Source organism: Zalophus californianus, chromosome 3 (genome assembly GCF_009762305.2).
Source record: "Zalophus californianus isolate mZalCal1 chromosome 3, mZalCal1.pri.v2, whole genome shotgun sequence".
NCBI classification, from domain to species: domain Eukaryota; kingdom Metazoa; phylum Chordata; class Mammalia; order Carnivora; family Otariidae; genus Zalophus; species Zalophus californianus.
This window is the reverse complement of record NC_045597.1, coordinates 58012445-58021499: the sequence shown is the minus strand read 5'-3', so window position 1 is coordinate 58021499 and position 9055 is coordinate 58012445. Positions and strand designations below refer to the sequence as shown.

The following is a 9055-nucleotide window of genomic DNA, read 5'->3' as shown; positions in this document are numbered from 1 at the left end:
CATGATCTCAAGGTCCCAGGATGGAGCCCCATGTCAGGCTCCCTGCTCAATGGGGAGCCTTCTTCTCCCTCTCCCTCTGCCCCTCTCCCTCCTTGTGCTCTCTCTCTCTCTCTCTCTCTCTCTCAAATACATAAAAATCTTAAAAAAAAAAAAAAAAAAGAAAGAAAGAAAAGAAAAAGAAATTGGAGGCCCTGAAAAATATGGGCAAATCATCAACAGGGAATATTCCTGGCGCGTGGGGCTGAGGGGAGTGCGCTGCCTGTGAGAAGGAAGTCCCACACTTGTTACTCTTACCTCTGTGTTGTTTGAAGTTTTAGCGATGAACAAGTGTTATTTTTGGTCATTAAAAAAACGGAAATTACTTATTGACTCGAAGTTTGGATTTGTTGAACTTGCCTTCGGCCAGGCAGATGACCTAATATCCCATATTTCTGCACTTCAAACCTGTCTCCCTGACAGAGCCTCTGGCACTGAGCGAGCTGGAGGGGACAAAGCCTTCCTTTTTCAAGAGTAAGCGTTTAGCCGGATTCACACTGACTCCCTTGGGCATCTTCCTGGGGCACCTTTCCAGGGCCTTGCTTTCTAAATTCGGTATACTGATGGGCTGGGACAGATGCCCTGGCTGACTTTGGAAGTTGTCAAAATCTCTCTGGTAACTTTCCTAGGCTTTTTGGTCTCTAACAAGACATGGACCTTTTTCAGTTGTAAATCAGCTTACATCAAAATTCAAGCAGGAGGCCATGCTGCCCCTGAAATCCCTTCTGTTCACTCATTCTAGCCGCTGAGCTCTGACTCCCTTGAAACTCCTGCCTCGCGGGGTAATCAGAACTAGCCACCTGGGCTAATTTCCTAAGTGGCCATTCTCTTTGTTTTGACCAGCACAAGGGGTGTGATCTGTTTTCTACATACAGTGTGTGTGTAAGTTGGCTTGCTGCCAGCCTGATTCTCTCAACCGAAAGAAAACTGCTCTCTCTCTAAAATGAGAAGACGAGAGGGAATTTGTGGGAATATTACAGATTAATCCACTTTGCTGTGATCTGGCCTGGCCCATTTTTAGTGGGGGCTGGTTTAGGGTTAGTTTGTTGGTTACATAAACTTGCCAACCATCCGGAAGAGGAAACAATACCCTCTGGTGGTAAGATTATATCCTGCACCATGTACCCTAAATTTCAGCTCTAAGCCAAGTTGCCTTACTTGCACTTGTACCTCAGTACACAGGAAGTTTATTTATTTATTTATTTGTTTGATCTAATCTCTACGCCTCACATGGGGCTCGAACTCACAACCCTGAGATCAAGAGTCGCATGCTCTACGGACTCTACTGAGCCAGCCAGGTGCCCCTAGAGATCTATACTTAAAGAAATCAACTCCACCTTTATCTTGAGTGATAGTATAGAAATACAAACAATAAAATTTCCATTTCCCAATTATATTTTTATTGTTTTATTGTTCTGAGTTACTGTGTTAAACATTATGCAGATTGAAATTATTAAATGTGCTATCATTCTATTATGGAAAAAAATTCCTGTCATTCTGCAAACTACAGAGCTGGGCTTGATTTTTGAATACACCATTATTTATGGTATTGTTATTGTTACGCTTCTTTGAGGTCCATTTTTTTTTTCAGAATGTGTCTATTGTGTAGTATAGATTTTTGTCGCTCAGAATATATCACTACTTTCTGCTACATGTGACAACATTCAGATGTGTTTGTAATCATAGGTTCCAGTTTTCTCGTTAATGTAGTCACTCGAATTGTCACAGTTGGGTTGATTGCACAGGAACATTATCACACCAGCTGCTCTGGCTCTCCAATTAGCAGGCCTGGTATGGAATGTTCGCTGTGAGTTGGAGTTCTCCTGGACTCTGGACATCTGCCTTCCTGAGTCTCTGCCTTTGACTTTCCCTTTGGGACTCATGCCATGAAGGTCACTGTTTCCTGTTCCAAATATTCCTTTTAGTTTCTGTTTTGTGAGAACTCTGTATAAAGCTTTTTCCCTTGACCATTTGTCCTCCCAGGCCTGAGACTGCTTCTGAAGTCGAGAGAATTTAATAAACCCGGGATTCCTTCCTGGGAACTGGGTACTTGTCATCGAAGAGTAGACTGTCTTGGAGAAGCTTGTGGCACCAGGATTTGAGGTAAGAGAGGAGAAAGGGGACTCAGCCCAGCTTTTAAAACTTGCATTTGCTTCTTGTCAAAATGCTCACTGGCCACCCGGTAGGTGAACAACTGTGCCAGTGTGTCTGGAATTGAGGGGTTGTCCAGGACGTGGGATTTCCAGTGTTAAACCTGGCAAAGTCCCAGGTAAACTGGACTAGTTGGTCATACCAGTGTGGGTTTAGGACTGTATGAATCCTCTTTGCTCCTCTCACTCTCTATAGGTGATTGTTCTTCCTTTTTCCCCAGATCGGCAGAGTGTTGTTTCTTATGCATCCTAATAAAACCCACGATGTCTGAAAATGACTACATATCAAGGATGTACTACATTTCAAACATGTTGACCATGGAAAAACCTTTCATCGGCGTTTAAAAATTACATAAAATTTACATAAACATGAACTCGAGACAGGGATGCTTACACCAGTCTAAATAAGAATGTGTCACCGTTTCTAGGCACAGCGTGGAGGTTGACTATTACGTGGCAGGTCTGGTGCTGGGGATGGGGAGCTGAAGCAGTAAACAGGTAACGGCCGCAGAATTACCAGTGCTGGGCGAGTGGTGCAGGAGGCTGAAGCACAAAGTGATTACTGTGCGCTGGGATACCGGGAGAGGCTTGAAACAGGAAGTGGGATGTGGAGAGAGCTAAGGGGAATCCAGAAGAAAAGGTAGACTCAAGATGAGGAGAAGACTTTTCCAGGTAGCAGGAACAGCTGCCTGGACACTCAGAAATGCCTGGGTGGGACGTGCATAGGTGAGTGGCCCTGAAGCTGAGTTTTTAAATGGGTGATCGGTTTGAAGAGGGTGTGTCGGACAGTTTTTGTATTTCTATACTGCTGCTTTGGCAATCACTGTAGACCCAGTGAGCACATCTTTTTTTTTTTTTTTAAGATTTTATTTATTTATTCACGAGAGACAGAGGGAGAGAGAGAGAGAGAGAGAAGCAGAGGGAGAAGTAGGCACCCAAGGAGCAGGGACCCCAATGGGGGACTCGATCCCAGGACCCTGGAATCATGACCTGAGCCGAAGGCAGATGCTTAACCATCTGAGCCACCCAGGCGCCCGACCCAGTGAGCACATCTTTACCGAACAGAGGGAGCTCTTCTTTCTACTCCTGTCCCTCTGCCACCTTTTGTAGGTGAGGCCTGGCATCTCCGAAGAATGACCTGTCTCAGTAAATATTTGGGGTGCAAAGAACTGGAGCATTGTCCAAACCCTGTGTGCCTAACTCCACCCTTCTTCCTATTGAGTGCAGTGCAGAGTAGGGCGGCTCGCAGAGTGTGGCCAAGGAAGCTATCCTTCCCCCCCTTGTAAACAAGCTTTGGCGCAGAGACTTGGAGCATCAGCCCTACGCCCCAATTCTCAGCAAAAGCAATGAACATTTGTACATGAAATGGGACTGTTAAATGACTACTGGTCTCCCTTACACTTTATGGCTCATTAGTGGGTTTTCAGTGACCTTATCAGAGATTGGACATAACAAAATATCACAGCACAATTTTACCCAAATGACTTTTTCCTTACACAAATCCCATTGTTCTTTGTTGAAAGGAAACCCTTTCCATCCGGGCAAAGACAACGTGAAGATGTGTTTATGAATGGGATAACAACCACTGTCATAAATGGGACCAAGGAAGACAGAGGCAAACACAAAATGTACCTTCAGTGAGATTTGGGAGAAGGGACGTGAGGAAGGGTCTCATGCCTCTTCCACAAGCTTTCCATCTAAAAATTCCTTCTCATTTAGAGATGAGCTTTAATCTGTAAATTCTCCTGGGAATATTATGCCTGTCTTAACTCTCACACTAACGAATCCGCATCAATATTTTCCCTTTGGTGAGTAATAGGTAGGGCCTTGAGTACTTAAAAGGAAGTGTCTGCAGATATGAGAAAATGCTGCCAAAAAGGAAGGCTTAGCATCTTAAAATCAAATTTCTTGCTCCTAAATTTTTTTGGAAATTTGTCATAGCTTTTATCTGAAATGGCTTGAATCACAACTGCGCTCTGGAAAATGGTCTTTTATTTTCCTTGTTTTGGATTTGTAGTTTCTTAAATACTGTACGGTCTTGACCGTCTACCACCTTCCTTTCGTTGTTCAATGTCCTCTCTTTGCTCTCAAACTCTTTTGTAAACTATTTTAAGCTGTCCCATTTCTGCTCCTGAATTTCCCCTTTGATTCCCGCTGGTCGTGTTTATTTATTGGCTCACAGTGATTGCTTCCTTTCTCAGGTCTGGAAGGGCATAACTGTGCTCAGGTATGACTCTGACCCTTAAAAAACATGAATACAAGACATAAGTATCATTGAGTTGGTGACTGCATCTATTAAAAATATTTTGATCACCCTTCTGTTGTCATTTGTTTTATTTGAAAACATAGGTTGACAACTAATATTTCTATGCTGTAAAAAAATGGGACGGAAATTCCATTAGATGGTGTGGATTAATCAGACACATTTTTCTTTTTAAAAAACCCTAGCTTTATATTTCGTTTTGTGCCTGTTGGTCCTTAATCATAGCTACAGCTGAGACTCCTTCTCTCCCCATTCATTTAGTCTCAGGTATCTCCTTACCCACATCTCTTTGTAAATCATTATTTTTTTTAAAGTTTTGCAATTGGTTCTGCCCTTGGTGGTGTCAGTTAGATCACTCTCATTTGCATTAAATGCTAAGGTATGGTGTTTGCAATTAAGTTAAATGTTTCCTTGGAGTGGATCCAGTTCTTTTTATCTTTTTTGATAAGCAATGGCTGTCAAGGTCCTGACTGGAAGATTGTTATTTTGAATTAGGAATCCTTATCTCCACATAATTTGTACAATCCCAGGCCGTAGGGGCATTGTCCAGGTCCACCAGACAGTTTTCCATTAACGCTGCTCAGTGTGAAAGTCTAGAGAAGAACTCAGGCAGCCATGGTGGACCAGGCAGCTCAACCAAGAACATCCAAAGGAGCTACTAGGAGAATATTCTGCCATTTATGTCAATTTAAATACCACTTCCAAGTCATACTATTCTCTAAAAGTTCAGTTAGTCCTGGTTTATGGCTCAAAGCACTTTGCATGTTATCAGCCCATTAGCCCTCTGCATTCCCCTGAGTCAGAGAGCTAACAAGTGGAAATAACCCAGTTTCCAAATGTGGACTCAGAGGCACAGGAAGCTTTAATAACTGCAACAGGATCACTAATTCAGGTGGCAAACCAGTACACACATGGGACCGAGAGGGTGTCACAATGTTCCATAGGACTGAATGTAGTAACCTCTGCTGGTGTTCCTGTAAGTAGCAGATTCACAATGCTGTGGCAACATAAACCACCTCTGCACTGGACTCCTCCTTACCCCTGACACTTAGGAGTAAACAAGCTGACTTTAGGGAACATCATTCACATAGGAAAGTTTTGCTTCCTGGGCCATCTTCTCTCTGAGCCAATTTTTTTTCAACCATGGCCAAGAGTATGGGTACTAGGACTAGAAATGCCAGAATTCAAACCTTGGCCCTACCAGTATGACCCTAGGCAAGTTTCCTAACCTCTCTATGACTCAGTTTCCTCATCCGTAAAATGGTGATTAGTAATAGGATGTCCCTCAGATATGTTGCTGTGGGGATTAGACAAGTTAATTCATGCAAAGCACTTAGAACACCTGACACATAAGTATGTCATAAACATGACTTGTTTCTCTTGTTTTTCCTCTCCTTCTTTGGGAAGGCTTTTCATGCCAGGGCCTTCCCATTCTTACTTCCTCTTCCTATCAAAAGAGCAAAGGATCCAGTATCAGCTATTAACATTTTAGTGAGAAAGAGTTTCATGTTACCTGGGCCAGCTAGTTTGCTTATCAAGCATTGTCTCTAATTGTGGAATGGAAAACTTGATTCTCGGTTCAAAGAAGCTCGGATACCATAAATATTTTGAGGGAGTAGGGGAAGGTGAGAGATGAGAACAGGAAAAATCTCAGTTAGCCTCAAAAATATATGAAGGAACCTGCGTGTAAGTATTTACAGCTTGTCTTCTGCTTAAGAACAGGTCTACCTATTTGACCAGAACCCATTCCTTCTTTTAAAATCCATCTCCATCCCTATTCTGTTCCTTCTCATCTCAACACGAACAACTTTTCCTTTACTCATCCTTAGTATTTTATCCTTATTTCCTCCTACTCTACACCAAGACCTTTAATTACCAGGAACGCAGGGCCTTTTTTCATGTGTCTTCTGCTCCATCAGCCATTTCTGGCCTTGGTTCTCTTCGCCCCAACTCTGCTTTGCCTTGATGACACTGTTGTGCAGACCAAAAGTGAGAAGATTTAAACTCTGAAAGTATAACTTGCATATACCAGTTATGCCTCGTTCTCTATAGGCATAATCATATAGAGTTTATATTATTAAATATATAAAACATTGACTTTATTAGACTATTCGGAAATAATGAAACTATCTCATATGCTTGGTGTTCTTTTTCTTTTTTTAAGATTTATTTATATATTTATTTGAGAAAGAGAGAGAGCACATGAGAGGGGGAAGGGTCAGAGGGAGAAGCAGACTCCCTGCTGAGCAGGAAGCCCGATGCAGGACTGGATCCTGGATCATGATCTGAGCCAAAGGCTGTCGTTTAGCAACTGAACCACCCAGGCGCCCCATGCTTGGCATTCTTAATTAGTCGCTGACTGTAGCCTTATCATTTGATCACAGCCTTGTCCATGGCATTTTTCCTGCCAGGTGTGTGTAATTAAATACATGAAACTCAACTCCTAATCCTTTGCTACCCCGGGGAGATAAAGGTAAGGAATGGAGAGGAGAAAGGACCAGGGGAGGGTAGATGAGACAAAGAATTCCCAGAGGCCAGAGATCATTTTCCCCCAGGCCTTTCCCTCAACGTCACCACCTAGGGGTAATATTTAAAAAAACCACAAGCCATAAACATTAATGATTCTCAGATTTAAGCTCTAGTCATCTTCGAATGACAATTTACCTTTCAAAGCCTTTTTTTTTTTTAAACAGAAATGGAAATTACAGTTCATGTGGCAGTTTTAAATGACCTAAATAACTTAACAAAAACCCTGGCCACTTCTTATGGCGCGGAGCAAATTTGAGGTGATTGTTAATTTCTTAGTCAATGTTTCCTAACTTGCTCTTTACTCTTTTTGTGTCCTTTGTTTAAAACTTTATTATTTGTATTAGTATGTGAAACTCACAGGCATTTAGATTTAGATTTTTTACTCACTATCTCACCAACGTCCTATTATACATGTTTTAGAAGCTTCTGTGTGTATTCACTAACCCCAAATAACAGATTTTTATTTCCTTTAAGCTGGGGTCCTGTTAAATGTTTTCCTTGGCATTGTCAATCATAAACCCCTTAAATAAAATCAAGATCACACCTGTTGGCATAGGCCCCAAATGTCAGAAGGAATGTCTTCAGTGGGCCCAGCTCTAAACGTTGCCTCTGGTTATTCCAGCAAGAATGGGCAGTACACCTGACCTCACTATAATCGGTTTAGGATATATTGCTTTTTTTTCCCCTTCAGATTCTATTTTTTAAGCAATCTCTACACCCTGCATGGGGCTTCAACCCACAACCCCAAGATCAAGAGTCACACACTTGACCAACTAAGCCACCCAGACGCCCCTAGGACATATAGCTTTTATTTTTGGTCCAATAATGCAATGGTTTCCAAACTATGTTCCTTAAATACTTTAGGTCAACAAGGGATTTTTTAGTATCTTAGAAAAAAAAGAGTGTATCACAAAGTATGCTTTTGATTCATGTCCCGGTTCATCTTCTTCAGTCACCACTCCATACCCAACTATTGCTCTACAGGCAATTACGTAGGAACCTTCCCTGTGTTTGGACACATAAGATATGATTCACATTTTATAAGTCAGGTTATACTTTGCATGTATGCTAATATTTATCAAGTACTTATATGACAGCTCTGACTTGGATTATTTAATTAATCTTCTTACCCACTCTGTGACGTAAGTGCTCTTATTATCCCCTTCAACAGATGAAGAAGCAGGGACCTAGGGAATGAGGAAACTCACTCAAAGTCTTGGAGCAAAAGAAATCAAGAGAAGACTGAAGCCCTAGGATTTGGCTCCCAAGTCCATGCTCCTAACACCCTGCTCTGCTACCTCCTTAACAGTCAGAGGCAATTGCTGCAGAATAATCTTCTACGAGTCAAGCTTTCCCTTTGTACCATATGTTTGGCCCTCCCTCCCAACATACCCACCTTGATGAATGCCTGAATTATAAGCTTGGAATTTGTGTGAATCGTGTCCCCAGGTGGCACCCTTGTGCAAGTGAGTCCCTGGGCTGTTTTCCATGCAGTTAGTTGAGAGTTCCCAAATTCCACAGGCCAGTAGAATGGCAAAGACTATGTTCTCTGATGACCATTCTTGTGCTACAACCTCCTCCCGAAGGTCAGCATTGCTCAGGGAGGGGAACCTCAGGCCCCTCCATCCCCCCAGCTCTTTCAGTTCCTGGATGTGCTGTCTCCTCCTGGCTGCTCATACGTCTGCAGAGGCCTTTGCCAGGGAGCCATTTCTCCATCTTTTGGAGGGGGTCAATGAATTAACTGTTCTCTTATTATTCCAAGATGGAATAATATTGTCAGTCTCAGTCTGAGTTGCCCTGGCAGGAGATGGATTTTGCTGTGGGTGTCCTATGGTGCTGACCTTACCAAATCCCTAAATAGCAAATATGGTCCCTGGAACTCACCACTGACACTCTGAAATCTGCAAGCAAGGCTACGCTGACTCCATTCCTAAAGCTCCTCCACCCCTCACTCCCCCATAGTCTATCCATTATGAGTCTATCCATCTCAGTGGCCCAAGACACCCATCATCCAGTCTAGTTCAGGCAGATGGAGCCCTTGCCTCTCAGGATAGCTACTCCATGGACAGGAATGAGA

The 9055-nt window shown here is 42.7% G+C and overlaps 1 long non-coding RNA gene across 2 annotated transcripts; it reads left to right on the top strand.

Annotated features, from left to right (window-relative positions):
• The first annotated feature begins 1984 nt into the window (after nucleotides 1–1984).
• On the top strand, nucleotides 1985–4481 carry LOC113920230. 2 transcript variants are annotated; one of them, XR_003519265.1, is made up of 3 exons: nucleotides 1985–2139; nucleotides 2408–2684; nucleotides 3710–4481. It is a non-coding gene; the product is annotated as an uncharacterized LOC113920230 (long non-coding RNA). The 2 variants fall into 2 exon arrangements; XR_003519264.1 differs by having other exon boundaries at nucleotides 2408–2912.
• The last annotated feature ends 4574 nt before the right edge of the window (nucleotides 4482–9055 follow it).